General features: G+C 45.9%; 1 protein-coding gene across 1 annotated transcript in view; it reads left to right on the forward strand.

Moving 5' to 3' along the window:
• Window positions 1–20,129, forward strand: part of LOC147629972 (uncharacterized) — a 300,394-nt gene that overhangs the window by 72,333 nt on the left and 207,932 nt on the right. The gene's annotated exons all lie outside the window — the stretch shown is intronic.

The raw sequence follows: 20,129 nt of genomic DNA on the forward strand, positions 1-20,129 counted from the left end.
AGGTAGGGATATCTCAACCAATCGGGGGCAGTATGGTGGCATAAAAGCCCTGTAGGAGTGGAGGAGAAGAAAATTCCATGGTTCCCCTTTCTCATAAATCTGCTGCGTTTTGTCATAATCTTCCGGGTGGTGTCAATACTCCACGAAGGTGGTGTGTAATTGGGGGATATCCATGCAAGCAAACATCTCTGAGTATGGTCCTACGGACAAGTATAACAGGATCTGCTCCCCTACCCTCAAAAAAAGAATCTATTGCCCAGAATGAGTCAACCATGCAACAGCACCCCCATACCCTTTTCTAAGCCTCCGTTTCCTCCCATCTTCCGCTGTTTGGCCTTTCTACCTCCATTTCTCTCCTTTACCCTTGTTTGGCCTTTGTTTTCCCCTTCTGCCCACGTCTTCTTATTTCACTTTGTTTCTCCCCTTTTTTAGCCCCCGTCTCTGAACCTTCCCCTGATTTCCCCTTTGCCTCCTTGTTCGTGTAAAAGGACCATACAAGCTAAACACACAAGGTTAGTGCATATAGAAGGGTGCAAGAAAACTCACCTCCCAACTGTAGATTCCATCAGGAAAGAATCACCCCCGAGCTAGGGGCTAGGGTTCCACTCCCCGTAGGCCAAGCTAGTCAGTCCTAGCATCCCGTACCACCAAAGCCTGTCCCAAGGGACCTTCGGCAAGACCGCCTGTGAATCGCCATGTCCATGGCAGGATTCCAATCCAAGCACAGAACAATAGCCAACTCACTGACTGAATGAATCACAATAACCCGTAAGTCACTTATATATTGACTACTGCAGCTATAAATAACAATCCAGTTGTAAATAACCAGTAAACATGGATTATCACTAATAATGAATCCTAGCCACCTATAACGTGCATATGGCCTTTGGGATTGCCCGAAGGCTCAACAGATTTGGTAGAGGATTCTCTACATCTTTGCTATGGACAGGGCATCGACCCGGATCATGACATGGGGCACTGTCGCTTGGACCATAGAGGCTGGAGTGGTCAGGGCTTATGAGGAGGATGGGGGAAGGCTAGGCCTTCAGATCTCTCACCAGCATATTGCAGCAGTACCAGTCACTTTCCCACCTATAGGCGACTGGAGGCCAGGAGCGAGGCCATCGAGGGTACCCTCACTCCACCGGCAGAGACCATCAGGAGCATATGGCTGGATATCATTCACACCCTCCGCGGTTAGTGGGGGAAGTTACAGGGGAGGTTCAGACCGCATGTGGAAACGGCCCCAACCCTTTCCTCATAGATAGAGGAGGTGACCCCATTTGGCATTACATACCACTTGTGTGGTTGTTCCCCCCCCCCCCCCCCCCCCCCCCTATGAGATAGCCTTCTCCTCACAGAGCGGCCAGCCGGAGGAGAAGTGTCTCTTCCCCTCATGATCAGTTGATTCCCGCCCTAAAATGAGGTGAGTTTGTATGTAGCCCTTTGTGGTTGTATCTAGCCCTCTGTGGCTGTTTTTCCTTTAACAAATTGAAGGATCTTTTTTCTGGGATTTTTTTTTTTTTTGGGCATATAGCCTTCCCCTAATCCTAGGGTTCCCACCCGTGACTACATTAGGCCCTAATCCCAAGGATTAGTGTTAGGTACATAACATACTTCCCCTCCTAAGACTTTTCCTCTCTAGGAAACAAAATCAAGAATCTCTACTCTAAACTAGCAACTGTCTCCCAAGTTGAGTCCTCCTATCTTTCCACTTGATCTTATACTCAGGGATCAACTTATTCCTAAGCTTCCTCTCCTTGAAAGCCTCATTCTGATTTGAGACACAGGGCACAGAGGAAGGTTTGGAATGCATTGCCACATTTGATTGCTGACGAGATGTGTGCCGTTTTGGATGCCCCTTTTTCTATGCAGGAGTTCAGTCATGCTCTTCATGCCTTACCTCACGGTAAGTGTCTAGGGGAGGATGGTCTCTCCCATGTTTTTTTCATTACTTTTTGGGATGAGATTGGGGCAGAGATCACATCGACTCTCAAGGAGATGTGGGACACAAGTTCTATGCCTTCTTTTCTCACTGAGGGGCTTATTTTCCTTACCCCAAAGAGTGGGGATAAGACCTTGATTGGACAGTGGAGACCTATCACCTTACTTGGGACTGCATATAAGATATTTTCTAAGGCAGTGAGCATTAGATTGCAGCCAATTTTGCAAGATGTCATTCATGATACTCAGAATGGTTTCTTTCACGGGAGGAGCATCTTTGATAACATTTTGGGAGGCCGTGGAATGGGCCAAAGAGAGTAATAAGCTTTTAGCCATTCTGCTTTTGGATTTTGAGAAGGGTTATGATAGAGTGGATTGGGACTTCCTTGAGGGTACTCTTAGCCATACGGGTTTCTCTCAGAGATGGATCGGGGGAGTTTCATGCATGTCTCGTGATGCCCACAGTAGTGTGCTTGCTTGCAGTGATAGAGGAGAGCGGTTTCAGATCTTTCGCTCAGTACGGCAGGGATGCCCTTTAGCCCCATTATTATATATCATTGTTGCAGAGGCCATGAGCATCTTCCTCCACTCCACCACTGGTATTTCTGGATTGAGGTTGCCTCTTCGTAGTCAAGAGGAGCTGGTTGACTCTGAGATAGCTGATGACACAGCCATGTTCTTGGAGGCCTCACACATATGTTTGTGTTCCTTCCAGGTGGCACTGGAAGAGTTGTTTGGCAGCAGGGGCCCTCATGAATTGGCACAAATCTGTTGGTTTTTGTATTAGTGACTCGCTGAGAGTTGCTTGAGGTGCAGAGCTTGGTTTTACTTGGATCAGCAGAGAATGCATTCCTAGATAATTGGGATGTCAGGTTGGGGTTGATATTTCTCCTGCATAGCAGTTCGCTCTGGTACTTATGAGTATTCGGAAGAAGCTTCTTCAGTGGAGCTCTAGGAGATTGTGCCTCGGCTTGGTTTATTGCCTCTTGTTGGTGCTTCTCCTCGTACATGCATTGGTTAGTTGCGGAGGTTGATCCACAATTTTCTTTGGTCGGGTTTGGATGGCACCACAAACACACGTGCCAGGGTAGCTTGGCTCATAGTTATTAAGCCCTGAGGAGAGGGGGGGGGGGGGGGGGGCCTGAATATTATTGATTCAGATGTTCAGTGCAGGGTGTTGCTTTGCAAACTCGTGGTTAGAGGTTTCCTACCAGGCATTGAGCCTTGAAAGGATTTCTTCCTTTCTCGAATTTCCAGATGCACACCCCGTGTTGGGAGAGATTGGCTGCCCAGCACGCGGTTTTTTGTTCAGAGGCAGACATCACGGCACCATCTTCTCCTCTTATTGTTGCCATTGTCAGAGCATGGAGAAGCATGAGACCTTTCTAGCGACAGAGGCTTCGTAGGTCTTTGGATGAGGCTGCCTAACAACCTATTATGTGGAATGAGTTCATTAGGGATGAGGCCAGTCGGCCACTTGGTGCATCTCATTACTTGCAATGGTCAGGATGGGAGAGATATGCATATATAATTCTTGCTTGGAAGACCTTCAAGAGTCGTCCGGTGGATCGGAGAGTTGCATCCATTCAACATCTTACTGCCTCTCGCATACGTATTGATCAGATTGATGCAGCTATACCACATGAGTGGCTCTTTGGGATCTTTCATGGAGATTATTATCTGAGATAGCTAGGAGTCTTTTCTAGGATAGGCGCACCTTTGCAGGTCATTGCTCTCCTAGGCCAGGAGGCTATAGATTGCATCATTTATTCTATCATGCCTGGTTGGAGATTGAGGAGATGTAGCATGGAGGGAATCATCCTAGACACCAAGCTTAGTCCAGTGAGGATTGTTGGTCATTCAGGCAAGCACTGGGTTATTGATCCTTCTCCGGAGATAGTGACTCATGGCTCTTGGTGTTTGTGGCTGTATGGTGGCAATCCTATCAGATATTTTCAGTGGGAACCAGGTGAGTAGGAGTGGATTGATGCTTCCAATCCATTGAAAAGCCTTCCCTTTTTCAGTTTCCCATCACTCAATAGATGCGTAGGATCCTACTCTCAGGCCTCATTGGGAGAGTTATGACATCACTCCAGTGATAAAGCGCAGATATTGGCATAGGCTTTGGCAACCAGATCTCTCATTTCTTTTAGTTATTTCTACATGGTGGTCTCCCCACCAATCAGTGGAGATCGGTTTTCGGTGTAGCACCTACTTGCCCAAGATGTATGGCAATTTCTGAGACTGTACAACATTGTTTATGGTGATGCAGCACTGCACAATGTATTTGGGGTTTTATAGCCCAACTTATGGGCAAATTGAGTGGCTGCATCATGTATGCTACTTGGGGGGCAGTTGCTTGGCTTTCCCAGTGTGGTCCGCAGCTTTCTACGAGGGCAATGGATACAGACACTGCTATTTTCATTTGTAGAGGTTTTGCCCAGCATGGTTTGTTGCAAGATGTTCCTCACTCACATTATACACCCCCAAGACAGAGGATTGACACCAGTTGGGAGATCGTTGCCAATATTACAGCATGGCAGATCTCGAGAGCTAGATGCACGGAGGCTATTGAGGGTGTCCAAATTTTTGAGTCTTAGTGCATTAGCACTATATGGGGTGATATCATCCATACTCTCATGGCTACTTGGACTCGTATTCAGGGGTCCTCTCGTTTCGCGCAAGCAAAGCGTATTGTATTTATGCGGGAGTGGGACCATGGCATTTTCTTTTCCTCTAGTTCCACAGGTCTTTCATGGCACCATGATGCTCCTCAGTGGCTGAGATCACCTTACATATTGGGGTGATTCTATTCTATTCCAGCTTATAGCCGTGATTGTTGTATGCTTTTTTCATACTTAATAGAAGTCTCTTCTTTGAAAAAAAAACCAGTATAACCGGTCCCAAATCTGTCCATGCCCTGCTACCAGGTTCACACGATAATCATGATCACTTCTAGGGGGCCATAGGGGGCAGCGCAAACGTGCTCCCCAAGCGACACAGCCTATTGCTCCACCTCGGCCAGCCTTTCGCTAGGAGTGGCTGGTTGTCTCTCACGGCCGCCCTCCATCCCAAAGACAATGTACACAGTGATGAGTTTGGAGAGTCATCCTCACAAAAGGATGTTGCATCAGGGCAGAATGACTATGTTGAGTCCTCCTTGCTTCGGATGGACAATATGCAGGATGCACTTTTTTTTTTTTCCCAGAAAGAGACTTCTACTAAGTATGAAAAAGACATACAACAATTACAGCTATAAGCTGGAAAAGAATAGAATCACCCCAATATGTAAGGTGATTTCAACCACAGAGGAGCATCATGATGCCATGAAAGACCTGTGGGACTGGAGGAAAAGAAGATGCCATGGTCCCACTCCCGCATAAATATCACGTGCTTTGCCTACGCAGAACGAGAGGACCCCTGAATACGAGCCCAAGTAGCCATAAGAGTATGGATGATATCACCCCATATAGTACTAATGCATTGAGACCCAAAAATCTGGACACCCTGAATAGCCTCCGTGCATCTAGCTCTTCAGATTTGCCATGTAATATTGGCAACAATCTCCCAAGTGGTGTCAATCCTCTATCTGGGGGGTGTATAATCAGATTGAGGGACATTTTGTAATAAACCATGCTGGGCAATACCTCTACGAATGAAAATAGCAGAATCTGTACCACTTTCCTCATAAAAAAGCTGCGGACTGGACTGGGAGAGCCAAGCAACTGCCCCCCAAGTCACATGCATGGCTCGGCCACTCAATTTTCCCATAAGTTGGGCTACAGAACCCCAAATCCGTTGTGCAGTGCTACATCCCCATAAACAATGTTGTACAGTATCTGAATCTACCGCACACCTAGGGCAGGAAGGTGCTACACCGAAAACCGATCTCCACTGAATGGTGGGGAGACCACCATGTCAGAATAATCAAAAGAAATGAGAGATCTGGCTCCTTCTGTATGAGTGCCAAAGTCTATGCCAATATCTGCGCTGTATCACTGGAGAAATATCATAGCTCTCCCAGTGAGGCTTGAGAGTAGGGATCCTATGCATCTGTCGAGTGAGGAGAAGCCTGGCATTCCGGACGGTGAAACTGGAAAAACGAAGGCTTTTCAAAGGATCGAAGGCATCAATCCACTCCCACTCTCCTGGATCCCACTGAAGATATCTGATAGGATTGCCACCATATAGCCACAAACACCAAGAGCCATGAGTCACTATCTGAGGAGAAGGGTCAATGAACCAATGCTTCCCCGAACGACCAACAATCCTCATTGGACTAAGCCTAGTATCTAGGATGATCTCCTCCATACTCAATCTCCCTCTAGGCATGATAGAGTAAATGATGCAATCTGTAGCCTCCTGGCCCAGGAGAGCAGTGACTTGGAGAGGTATGCATATCCTCGAAAAAACTCCCAGCCAACTAGGATGATAGTCTCCATGAAAGGTCCCAGAGAGCCACTCATGCGGAATAGCTGCATCAATCTGATCAATACGAATGCGAGAGCCCCTAAGATGCTGAATGGATGCAGCTCTCTGATCCTTTGGAAGACTCTTAAAGGTCTTGCAAGCAAGAATTGTGTATGCACATCTCTCCCATCCTGACCACTGCATATAACAAGATGCACCAAGTGGCCAACCGGCCTCATCCCCGATGAGCTCGTTCCACATAATAGGTTGTCGGTCAGCCTCATCCAAAGACCTAGGAAGCCTTTGGTATGGATACACAGGACATGTTGCCATCTTATGAGGCCTTGCAGGATGTGCAACAAGATTTAGGTCACGGTGTCCTACATGGCACCCATGCATTGCGCACATATGCAAAGATTGTGCAGAGTCCAGGATAGAGTGAACATGCTGACATTGGACTCTATTCCAAGGATTATCTGCTTCTATAGAATTACGAGAGGTGGGTTCAGACTCTGGCCATGCGTTTGCTTAGGTCCGGATCCAAAACCCTCTCTTTACCATCCCATGAGGATTATCTCATGGAATGTGTAGGGTCTAGGGAGGCTTCCCACGCGTAGTAGGAAGCGCCTTCTTAAGGATCAGCTCTATCCTTCCATTATAGGTGGACCTATGGATGTGCTGCTTCTGTGCAGGAGCACAAATTGGATATGTTTGTGTGGTAAAACTGGTAAGATCCTCTCTAGACACACTTTATGGTCCGGTGCACAATGGACCAAAGGTGGAGTATGCATCTCAGTGTCAACATCACTTTTACCTCATGTTATTGGCCGTGGTGTTATCATACCTGCTAGGGTACAGTGGATTATGGCTATGCAAGAGGGAATGAAGCTGGGTATCTTGAATATCTATGCATTTAATGTACAAGGAGAGAGGGCGGCCCACGTACTACCAAATCAGATCATTGTCTTGTGCATCAGGGAACTTGGGAGCCAGAAGGGTGTACCACGTGCCTGCGTCTCAGACTCTCTCTATTAGAATGTAGAGACCTCCGTAGAGGTTAGAGAGATTTGGAGGATTTGTGATCATCCTGACCCACGGGAGAAGCTTGTTTTGGCCTTAGAGAGGACTAGCCAGCACTATCATTTTGTTGCTTTGGTCAAGAAAGAAGAGGCTCTAGACAAGGAGCAAGCTACGCTTCATAGGGAACACGAGAAGAAGCATCCTGCGTCCTCTTGGATCCCAGACTTTTTGTCCATTGTTAGACCTGAGTTATAGATGGCCATGGATAGGCGGGCTGAGTTTGCATTTCATGCTAATCAGGCATTTTGGTCACAGATGGGTGGCGGATGCAACAAACCGTTTTTCTTAGCACATGGACCTATGCACAATAGGGACAATTTGAGATGCTTGCAGGATTCTCAGGGAGAATTTCATACTGATCCAAATAAGGTGAGGAGTATTACCTCATATTTTTATCAGACCTTGCTCTTTGCAGAGGCCCACTCTTTGGACAGAGATGCTGCACAATAGCTAGTTTGGGAGAGCATGCCCACGCTTATTACAGACGATATGTGTGCCTCTTTGGATGCCCCCTTTCGAAGGATGAGCTGAGACATGCTTTGCACGCCCTCTCGAAAGGCAAATGCCCATAGAATGATGGCCTCTCTCCTTCCTTCTTCTTGCAGTTTTGGGATTACATTGGTGATGCTGTTACTACTACTTTGCACAGGAGATGTGGTGTTCTTGTATTATTCTCCCTTTTATCACGGAGGGGAGCTTATCCACCTTGTCCCGAAAGGTGGGGATAAGACCACTATTAGACAGTGGAGGCCCATATCTTTGCTTGGTTCTGTTTACAAAATTTTAGCTAAGGTAGCTAGCCTGAGGCTTCAGCCTGCTGTTCTTCAGAGAGTTATTTATGATACCCAGAATGGTTTCCTCCAAGAAAGGAGTATCTTTGATAACATCTTTTCATTCTTGGAAGCTATGGAGTGGGGTAAATCTAGCCAACCACCCCTTGCCATTTTTTTGCTAGACTTTGAAAAAGCTTAGTGGATTGAGACTTCTTGGAAGGCACGATGGCACGGATGGGTTTCTCCAAGGAGTGGATCAGAGGGGTCTCATGTATGTATAGGGAGGCCCACAACATAGTTTTAGCTTGTGGGGGGCGTGTTGAGCGCTTTCAGATCTCCCGCTCCGTGAGGCAAGGGTGCCCCTTAGCTCCACTACTCTACCTTTTAGTAGTGGAGGTTATGAGAAAGTTTCTTAGAGTTACCCTAGGGGTCTTGGGCCTCAGGCTGCCTCTTCATATAGAGGAGTTGCTAGAATTTGAGTTAGCAGATGATACTGCTATGTTTTTTGAGGCTGCCTCTTCACACAGAGGAGGAGTTACTAGAATCTGAGTTAGCAGATGATACTGGTATGTTTTTGGAGGCTTCGAAGGGTTGGTTATGTGCTTTCCGTACTGTTTTGGAGGTGTTTTGTCTTCGAACAGGCGCCTCCAGTAACTGGCACAAATCAGCGAGATTTTGGATTAGTGACTCTCCGCAGATAGATTGGGGTTTGGATGTGGGGTTTACCTGGAGTGAGAGAGGATGCACTACCAAATATCTTGGCTGTCAGTTTGGCATTGACATCTTGCCTGCACAACAGTTCGCCCCTATGCTCATAAGCATTAAAAGAAAACTTCATCATTGGAGTAGCAGGAAGGTCGATTTGGCCTCTAGAGCCTTAGTAGCTTACCAAGTGCTGCTGGCAACTGCTTGGTTTGTCACATCGTGCTGGGTGTTTCAAAAGGGATGCATTGGTCAGCTTCGTCGGCTTATTCGGAACTTTGTTTGAAGCTGGGGTTAATATTGATGAGGAGGAAGCTGTCTTCATTTTACTTGCTAGGATGCCCGATTCTTATGAGCAATGTGTGTCTGCTCTTCCAAATCAATCCAACATGACTTGCATCAGTTACCTCGTCTTTGATTCTTGAAGAAACCAGGATGGAAGCCAAGAAGACTTCCAAGGAATCTACTTCACAGATTACAGTGGAATCAGCTCTTATCATGGATGAGAAGAAGAAGAAGTTCCCCCGGACTTGCTACTATTGCAAGAAAAAGGGACACGAAGCCAAGTTCTATTACAAGAAGAAGTGGGATGAGAAGAATAAGAAGACTGAAGACAAGAAGACTGGGAACAGCTATCATGAGGCCAATGTGGCCACTGATACACTTTTTTAAGCTTTGTGCTAATTATGTTTTTAGGAGTCTTAACTTTCTTGACTACACACCCTGCGTGGTATGGATGTAGATCAAGAGAGAGTGTTGAGATTTTAGGGATCTCACATCCATTACTATTAATCCTTAGTGGATAATGCTATGTGCACCTTAGGGATAGAGGTTCTAAGGTTATAAGTTCTCCAATTACCATGGTTAACCTGGGTAAGCATGGTAGGTACTTCCCTTGATTGGAGTCACTTTTAGGTGAGTCAAGTGAGACAATCAGGGGGAGATGGAGGTAACTTAGGGATTCTAAGCGCTTACCTTCATGGAGATCTATATATTTGTGGTCTCTACACTCATTGTGTACAACAGAGGAGACTATTGAAGTGATGAAAACTTATTTTAAGTCAAGCTCGTATTGCTTCTACATGGGATCACAGCAAAGGTGTGGGAGGGAGAGGGCATGCTATTGCAAACAGAGATACGACCAATCCACAAAAAAAAAAATGCCATGAACAGAAATTCAGCACACATCTGTATATTCCGCCTTGCTTGCTTGCCTATATCAACTATACACACCGTGTTTTTCTCTCGTGGAACTATTCTTACTTAGCAACCCATCACCTCCCACTCTGTGGAATGATCCACACTCATCCATTTACACCAAATCCTACAAGCCTTAATTAAAACCACTCTACCCCCTCCCATAAAATCACGTGACGTCTATAGAAAAAAGAAAATTCCGTATCTTCCCGAGTAAACCTCCGATTTTTATGATCTCGGTGGCATCTCGAAGCTCCGGAAATCCCCCATCTCCTTTTGGACTCCATAGCGGAGAGGGGTTACAAGATTAAACCTTCTCCCATTGCCTTGTAGAAATTAAAATTTTTACATCTCATTCCCCCCTAAGGCTGCCAAGATTAAACATAAACTTGGCAGCTTGGCAAAGGAATAAAACTGCACATTTTCAACACATGAAAGACCTGTTATAAGCTGGCTGTATATAGCATCAAACTCCCTCATTTATTCTGACTGTAAACTGCTGTAAAAAGACTGTACATATCAGCAAAACCTCACACATCTTGTCTTACTTTGAACTTCTTCAAACGGAACCCATTTATCCGCTCACCGGGCCCTTGCTAGCCAAGTTCTTTGATGTCATAGGTCCCATTGGCATATGTCTTCAGAACCACATAAGGACCTTCCCACCTCACCAAAAACTTTTTGTCCAATCTATTATGTTATCATATTTTAGTACCAAATCACCTTCATTGAAATCCTTCCAAGTAATCATGTCGTCCATCCTGGCTTTCATGGCCCTCTGAGTTGCCCCATTTGTCATTAGTGCCTCTCTCCTTTGCTCATCTAATTTTTCCAGCAAAGCTAACCTAGTGTCATGTGCAGAGTGTGTATCTACTGTGTGCTACACGCACGCAAGACTAGTTTCGAGGCTTGGGGAAGCTTGGAGCTAGGCAAGCTGATTGATGAGCTAAGTTAGGGATAGACTAACGGGCGGGCACCCAAGTATGGACGGGTGGGCGCCCAAGTGTGTACGCCCGATGACCGGCCAAGAGCCTATAAAAGGGTGGCCAAGATTAGTTATTGAGATATAGAGAGTCTCGCGAGTTTGTGAGAGCTCTATGGTCTTGGAGCCTGGATCTAGTGCAGACGTGCACGTGCTTTATGCAGCCGAGGCCGGCAGCAATCTCGAGGCCCGCGAGGGCAGCTTCGTGGCGGTATGGGACGTTGCGAGGAGGAGATTGGTCGGTACGTCAACCTAGTTAGCTCAGCTCGTGGCTCGGTGGGGATAGCCAAGACTGTGGGCTTGCCCACGGCTGTCATGGTTGGGAGGTGAGTCAGGCCTGCACCCCCTTGCTTGTTTGTTTGTTTGTTTGTGTGCAGGATTCGAGTCTCCTACCAAGAACGATCAGGAGGAGATCCGTGGGGTTTTGATAGTGGTATCAGAGCATACCTCGTGAACGAGCAAGTCGGTAGGTAGAGAAGATGAGGTCGAAGAAAGGTATGTGTTAAAAAAGCTTCTTGTTTTTTTTGTGCATACTGCTGTTTTCAGATTCAGTATGTGTTTTTTTTTCATCAAAGAAACCCATGTTGATGGGGATGGTAGATGGTAGGGTTGTTTGCTTTGCAAGAAGTAGGGAAGTCGCTTGTGCAGTCGTATGCATGAGCAAGTCGGGTGAGAAGCAGGAAAAAAAAAGCACGATGCTTTTTTGGTTGAACGCGAGAGAGAGAGAGAGAGAGAGAGAGAGAGAGAGAGAGAGAGAGAAATGAAATGTTATATTAACGTCTTCAAAAGGCCATAATGACCTATGAGACCAAAAGTTACATCATGGTGGATCTGATACAATGTCTGGATAAAAAAACCCAGAAAATGAAAAATAAAAGAGAGAGAGCGTGCGAGGTGAACGCTGCAGTGCTGGTCGTGAAGAGCTGCTGGTCGCGAAGATCTGCACGTTGGGCAAGCGTTGGACATTAGTGTCTATGCAGGCGGCCAAGCTTGCAGCCGGCCAAGTGTACGAAGGCGCCCAAGGCTGCATAGCTAGGCTGGCGCAGGCAGCGGCGGCCGTTCAGGTGGCGACAGCTGCACAGGTGACGCACACAGGTGCTGGCAAGAAACCATGCACCGGCAGCAGTCGACGTCGGCATCGCAGGTTGACGTCAGCAGACAGCAGCATGCCGGCGGGGTTAATCCAGAAGGAAAGGAAAGAAAAAAAACAAGGAAAGCACACGCCTTTTTTGGGGCTTTCGTTTTTTTTAGTTTAACTTAAAAAAAAAAAAAGTTAACCCCCCCCCTCCAAGGTTCAAAAGTGTTTATTTTTTTTAAGAGTTTAGAATATATATATATATATATATTAAAAAAAAAACACAAAAGCAAAAGCTAAAGATAGCTTTTGGGGGCTTTTAGTTTTTGTGGAAACCTTTATAAACCCCTTAAGTGGGCATCTTGCCACACGTCTCTTAAGTTTTCAAGCTCTCAAGCTCTCAAGTTCCCTTGCAATTTCATTGTGCAAAGATCGAATTTTCTCTCCATGTACCCTCTTCACGATGTTGACCCAAGAATCAGAGTTGGAGCCCCTTGTGGAAGACGAAGGCTTGCCGGCTACCTACGGAAGGTACTGATGCCGATCTTTTTGACGATTTTGTGTCAAAATCAGATTTCCAAGAGTTCAAAGTAGCTCTCGAAGCTTCTTCGTCGGAATGTCAGGCACAAATCGCAGCCCAGACGCAAGCTTTGCAAAACTCCATCGCTCTCTTGACTGTTGGGGTAAAGGCATTATGCCCACCCTTATAGTGTGTACTAGCCCATAAGTTTTATAGTACATAGTACACTTAGTACTTTTAATGTACTAAGTGCACTGTGTACTAGAGCAAATATACATGTGTGATAGGGGAGTCGCACACTCATACCATTGAGTTGACTTATCCCCACATATGTCTCTCTCTCTCTCTCTCCCTTCTTCTCTGTGTATGTCTCCCACATGAAACCCTAACTCTAATCTCCTTTCAACTGGTATCAGAGCTCTGGTTTTAGGGTTTTGTTCTCAAGGGTGCAGAGCTGGAAATCGACTGTACAAGAGTTGCAAAACGAGCTGAGTTGTAGTCTAGTACCCTTGAGCAGATCTGCAGACACTCGAGCTCTGCAGCTATGGCGTCCCGTTTCTGGACTCAACTCGTGTGACCAACAACGATATCAGAGCTGGTCGCCATCCAGACACACGGCAGCAGTGTTGCGTTTGCAGAACTGTTGCAGCAAGCGTTGGGTGTTAGACGCTTGGCCACAAGGCGTAAAACCACTAGGCGGAGGCAGTGTCAACAAACAGGCCTCGTCGCGTGTAGCGCTGGCCACTAGGCGGAGGCGGCGTCAACAAACAGGCCCCGTCGCATGTAGCGCTGGCCACTAGTCAGAGGCGGCGTCAACGAGCAAAAGCCCCTTGTGGCGCATGTCGACTAGTTCGCTTGCCCGTCGCCTTCTTCCGGACTCGCTGGGGCAGCGCTCGCAGCAAGTGAGGCACCTATAGCGAAACGCCGCCAGCTTGCAGCTCCCTCCGTCGACGTACCACCTTCAACCATACTTCTGCCCGAGGAGCCCTCCATTGGCTCAGTCTTCTGCAGCACGCTTGAGGATACTCACGCCTGACGAGTCCATCTGCACAATTTTTCTGCAGCAGCATCAACACGATCCCCCCCTTTCCTGCAAAACAAAAATTTTCAGAGATATTTGCTTCAATTTTTTTTTGGGATTTGCAATTGAGCAAGTACAATCATCAATTGAGCAGGTACAGGTCCAAATTGCTCAATTTTTGAGCAAAATTGGCAACATTGGGTGACATTGGTCACATTCAGGATCAATTTGCAGGAAATTGAATGTCAAAATTTGGGGCTTTTGATGTAATTGTGCCATTGGGCATTCATACATGCTGTATGATGTGAGCAATCTCACATTTGGGGCAAAATTGCAGGAAATTGGAGTGCAGATCAAAGGGCTTTTGTGCCGATTGGGTTGATTTGCATGCAGGCACTGGCATTTGATGCTTTGGGCAATGTGTTGATGCATGTCAAGCACTCAATGTGCGTGTAAATCAAGGGGCTTTTATGTATTGATGTATATGTGGCCAGGGGGAAGCATTGTGAAGACTCTGGATGCCTTCATGTGCGTTAATGTACCATGTATGATCAGAAATTGATCTTGAATCAAGGGGCTTTTCAAGATTTTATGCTTGTTGAGCTTGGCAAAGCAGCAGGGAAGACTTTTATGCCTTGAACCCTCAGAAACCCACTTGCAGTCAAGGGGCTTTTGCTCAATTTTTGTTCGGGACTGTTGTATGTAGTGGTGAGGACTGTCAAGGTCTAATTTTCACCCATTTGGACAGCCAGGAGAGCATTTATTGCTGCTGTACTTGTTGGTACAGATTTGGTACAACTTTGTGCAAGTTTTGGCATGGCTGTACATTGATTTGAGTGAAGAAAAGGCTCATTTTCAGCTGCTGTACTTGCCGGTATAGATTTGGTACATCATTGGTGAGCACTTAGTACTGTTGTACAGTACTTTGGAAGGGGAACAGAGCACATCTAAGGTGCTGTCATAAATCTGCAGCAACCAGATTTTGGTGATTTTATCACATTCAGTGGGAGTAGAGTTGCATTCGTGCTTCCGCAGTGGGAGATAAACTTTGGGAGAACAAGTGTGAGCACTTTTGTGTGCTTTTGGTGTAGTGTTTGCACATCTTGCAGGGAGTCAGGCATTGACAAAGGTTGCATATTGCTATGGCAACCACAAGTGAGAGCTCTTCATTGCTTCACATCAAGAAGCTTGAAGGCTCACATAATTATGACATTTGGCAAACCAAGTGCTATAATGTGTTGCTCCAGAAGAAGCAGCACAAGCCCATCAAAGAAAGGGGTGTAATGCCCGCTTCTCTTAGTGCTGAAGAATGGGAAGATATGGATGAGCTAGCAAGATCCACTATCATGTTGTCTGTGTCAAACACTTTACTTTTCAGCATACGTGAAGAGAAGACAGCTTGGGGAATGTGGCAAAGATTGCAGGACTTGTATGCCCAGCAAAGTGTCTCAAGCAAAGTGTATTGGTTGAAGAAACTCATAGGTCTTCAAATGAAGGAAGGGGTGTCTATGACAGCCCATCTAAATGAGTTGAATGGTATTGTCAGCCAGGTCATCAATCAAAAGTTGGCAATGGACGATGAGTTCAAAGCCACCTTTCTCTTATGCACTTTGCCAGAGAGTTGGGACACATTTAGGACAGCCACTAGCAATTCAAATGCTATGCTGTCATATGCAGATGTGGAGGGTGCTCTCCTTCAAGAGGAGATGAACAGGAAGAACAACTCTGTTGAAAAGTCCAATGCAATGAATGCACGTGGGAGATCCCATCAAAGGGGTAAAAGCCAAGAACGGGGAAGGAGCAAGTCCCGCTCCAAAAAGGACTTGGAATGCCATTATTGTGGCAGGAAGGGACATATCAAAAAGCAATGCTACAAATGGAAGAATGATCAAAAGGAAAAGGGCAAAGGAAAAGACAAAGACACAGATGAAGCCAAAGATGCAAAGCCAAAGGGCAAAAGTGGAGTCATGATTGAAGAAGTCAATGTGTCACATGCAGGTGACAGCGAGGATGAAGTCCTATTCACGTCTTCACTTGATGCCCATTCACTTCTTGCAGGAGATGGTCATGGTATGCACTCATGGATCATTGATTCAGGTGCCTCCTTTCATGTCACAGGTTGCAGAGACTTATTTGTCAGGTATACTGCTGGCAATGAAGGAGTAGTTTATTTGGGTGACAACCATGCATGCAAGATTCTTGGCAGAGGTGATGTGAGGCTTGTGTTTTTAGATGGCTCACAGCTTATGCTCCATGATGTCAGGTATGTGCCTGAGATCAAGAAGAACCTGCTTTCTACTGGACAACTTGATGATGCTGATTATGTTACCACATTTGGTCGTGGAAAGTGGAAGATTAGTAAGGGCTCACTGGTTGTTGCTAGAGGCTCTAAAGTGGACACTCTTTACTTCATGGATGCTGGTGTTTGTCACCATGTTAATGTAAATGCAACCGAGCTGCCGGAAATCTCTGTGGCATAGCCGGTTGGGACACATGAGTGTCAAAGGAATGGAGCAATTGTCTCGTTTTGGTTACTTGCCTTCTCTAAAGTTCTCAAGTTTTCAGTTTTGTGAGCATTGTATATATGGCAGGCAACTCCAGTGCCCCCACACAAGAAAGCTCTTGGACAGAAAGATGCTCAGTTAGAGCTTGTGCATACAGATGTATGTGAGATGCCTCAGCTTTCTTTGGGAGGGGCAAAATATTTTGTGTCTTTTATTGATGATGCCACACGCAAGGTGTGGGTTTATTCTCTTCGTTTGAAGAGTGATACATTCTCAGTGTTTGAGAAGTTTGTTGCTCTTGTTGAGAATCAAACTGGCAAAACACTGAAGGCTTTGCGTTCCGACAATGGTGGAGAGTATATGTCCAAACAGTTTCAGGACTTTTGTGATGCTAAAGGCATCAAGAGGGAGCTCTCTACTCCTTATGATCCTCCACAAAACGGGACAGCAGAGAGGATGAACAGGACCATTCAGGAGAAGGTCCGTTCTATGTTGTCACATGCTGCGTTACCTCATGGTTTTTGGGCTGAAGCTGTTATGACAGCCGTTCATCTTATAAACAGGTCACCTAACACGAGGCTTGGTGGGAAAGTGCCAGAGGAAGTATGGACAGGGAAGCCTCCGTCCTACAAGCACTTGAGAGTGTTTGGTTGCGTTGCGTACGTGCACATACGCAGGGAAATACGCACCAAACTTGATCCTAAGTCTCACAAATGCATATTCCTAGGATATGGTGACAGAGGTGAAATGGGGTATGGACTTTGGGATCCAGTGAATAGAAAGATTATACGTAGCAATGATGTCATTTTTGATGAAACATGCATGTATAAGGAGCCTGCAAGGCAACAGGAGCTTGGCAGAGTCATCTTTGATGATGATGGACATCATGGACAACAACCAAGGGCTGTAAATCAGCCATTACAGCTACAAAACCAGCCCTTAAATGGTGCTGAAAATGGTCCAAATGGACAGCCAGAGATGGCAGAAGATATCCCTATGGATATCCCACAGTTAGAGGAGATACCGGGCATGATATTTCAACCTTATGGCATGGAACAAGAGCCACCAATAGGTAATATGCAGGCTGGACAGCAACCTGCAAATGATGGTCATTGGGTACGGAGGTCCACAAGACCCTCCAGAGCCCCTGACAGGTTTGTTCCAGGGGTTGACTACTTGATGCTCACTGACTGTGGGGAGCCCTCTTGTTATAAGGAGGCTTTACAGAGGGTAGACAAGGCTCTTTGGGAGCGTGCTATGAAGTCAGAGATGGATTCTCTGCACAAAAATGGAACATGGAAGTTGGTGTTGAATGAGCTATGGAAGCTTAGTTGAAACACAGTTAGAGTTAGGGTTTCATGTGGGAGACATACACATAGAAAAGGAGAGAGAGAGAGAGAGAACATGTGGGGATAAGTCAACTCATCAAGTGTGTTTACAGGCTCAAAGTTGCACCTGATGCAAAGCCAGGTTAGTGGCTAAGGGCTTCAAGCAGGAATATGGTGTGGACTTTGATGAGATCTTCTCTCCAGTGGTCAAAATGACCACACTTAGAGCTGTATTAGCTTTGGTTGCTCATGATGATCTGGATTTGATTCAGATGGATGTGAAGACTGCTTTTCTTCATAGTGATCTCCATGAGGACATATATATGCAACAGCCAAAGGGTTATGCAGTGAATGGAAAGGAGAAGCTTGTATGCAAGCTGAAAAAGAGTCTTTATGGGCTCAAACAAGCACCAAGGGAATGGTATCATAAATTTGATACATTCATGAAATCCCAGGATTTCAAGAGAAGTGACATAGATCACTGCTTATACACCAAGAAAGCTTTGGATGGTAGTCTATTGATCCTCATCTTGTATGTTGATGATATGTTGATTGCCGGGAAATCTCGTAAAGAGATGGATGCCTTGAAAAAGAGGCTGCATCAAACCTTTGATATGAAGGATTTGGGTGATGCAAATCACATTTTGGGTATGCGGATACTTCGGGATAGAAATCAGCATGTGTTGTATTTGTCTCAGAAGGAATACATTGGCAAACTTTTGCAGAGGTTCAATATGGAGGGGGGGAAGAATACTAGTACTCCTTTGTCTCCATATGTGAAACTCAGTGCTATGGACAACCCACAGTCGGATAGTGACAGGGCTGATATGGCCAAGATTCCGTATGCTTCAGCTTGTGGCAGTCTCATGTATGCCATGGTTGCTACCAGGCCTGACATTGCATTTGCTGTGGGAGTGGTTTCTAGATACATGGCCAAACCGTGCAAGAAGCATTGGGAAGCAGTGAAAGGTGTCATGAGATACCTGAAGGGCACACAGGATATGTGCATATGCTTTGGCAAACATGATGCATTAGTGCATGGTTACACGGATTCGGATTATGCCGGTCATCCAGATAACCGGAAGTCTACTACCGGTTATGTGTTTACATTCACAGGAGGTGTTGTGTCATGGATATCCAGGATGCAGAAGTGCACTGCCTTATCTACTACAGAGGCCGAGTATATTGCAGCCACAGAGGCTTGCAAGGAGGCATTATGGCTATCTCGGTTAGTGGTTGATTTAGGTTATACAGGGGATATTCCATTGTTGCATTGTGACAGTCAAGAGTGCCATCCAGTTGGCAAAGAACCCTGTCTTTCATGCAAAGACGAAGTATGTGGATGTGAAATATCACTTCATCAGAGAGGTGATAGAGAACAAGCAAATTCAGCTTGTTAAGATTCATACGGATGACAACCCTGCTGATCTGTTGACAAAGATTTTGCCTCCAGAGCGGTTTGCTCATTGCAGACACTTGATGGGCATTGGATGAGGCTAGTTTCAGCCTTGATATGGCCTTGTATATTATCATGTACATGCTGATTTTTTCTTCTCCTTCATTTAAGGGCACTTTGCCTTTAAGTGGAAGGTTGTTGGGGTAAAGGCATTATGCCCACCCTTAAAGTGTGTACTAGCCCATAAGTTTTATAGTACATAGTACACTTAGTACTTTTAATATACTAAGTGCACACTGTGTACTAGAGCAAATATACATGTGTGATAGGGGAGTCACACACTCATACCATTGCGTTGACTTATCCCCACATATGTCTCTCTCTCTCTCTCTCCGTTCTTCTCTGTGTATGTCTCCCACATGAAACCCTAACTCTAATCTCCTTTCATTGACCACTACCCTCTCTACTCTATTGGGTATGGATACCTTGGCTTGTGCTTTGGGCCCCAATATTACTCCGGAACCGTTCGGGGGCGAGCAAAAGCAGCGCACCAAGGAGATCGTGGACACGTGGCTACATAAGTGGCAAGTTCACTTTCAGTTTCATCCATATGATGATGGAAAGAAGATCCAGTTAGCAGCAGGTTTGCTGTCCGGCAAAGCTTTGCTTTGGTGGAAGGAACTCAATCTTAAGCCGACGACTTGGGCACAATTCGAAGACGTCTTCAAGAAGAAAGAGGATGATTATGATGATGTTGCTTGGTTTTCAGCTTTGACCATGACCTCGCAGCACCTTACTTATGAGGTCTACCTCCAGAAGTTTAGGGACTTGCAGATGAAAGCTACAAAGATGGATCCCACTACTCTTTTGGGGTTCTTCGTAGCTGGTTTAACAGACTCATACCGTTTACAGGTTAAAAATAACAAATGTAAAACATTGGACGAGGCCATTCATTCAGCTCGTATCTATGATGATACAATGGTCTCTTCCAAGTCGAAACCCCTTACCGAGCAGGGGAACAAGCATAAAGGAAAGCTCTCCGCACCTATGGCTAACACGACAAATGGTAAGTCTTCGGACCAACCTTCGAAGAATTTAAGTTCGACACCAGCGAAGAAGAAACGACTCCTTAGGGCTTTAAAGCTCAAGAAGGAAGGACGACGTTTTATCTGCGAAGAAAAAGGACACATGCGTAAC

This window comes from Cibotium barometz, chromosome 17 (genome assembly GCF_041138505.1).
Source record: "Cibotium barometz isolate CiBa-2024 chromosome 17, ASM4113850v1, whole genome shotgun sequence".
Taxonomy (NCBI): domain Eukaryota; kingdom Viridiplantae; phylum Streptophyta; class Polypodiopsida; order Cyatheales; family Cibotiaceae; genus Cibotium; species Cibotium barometz.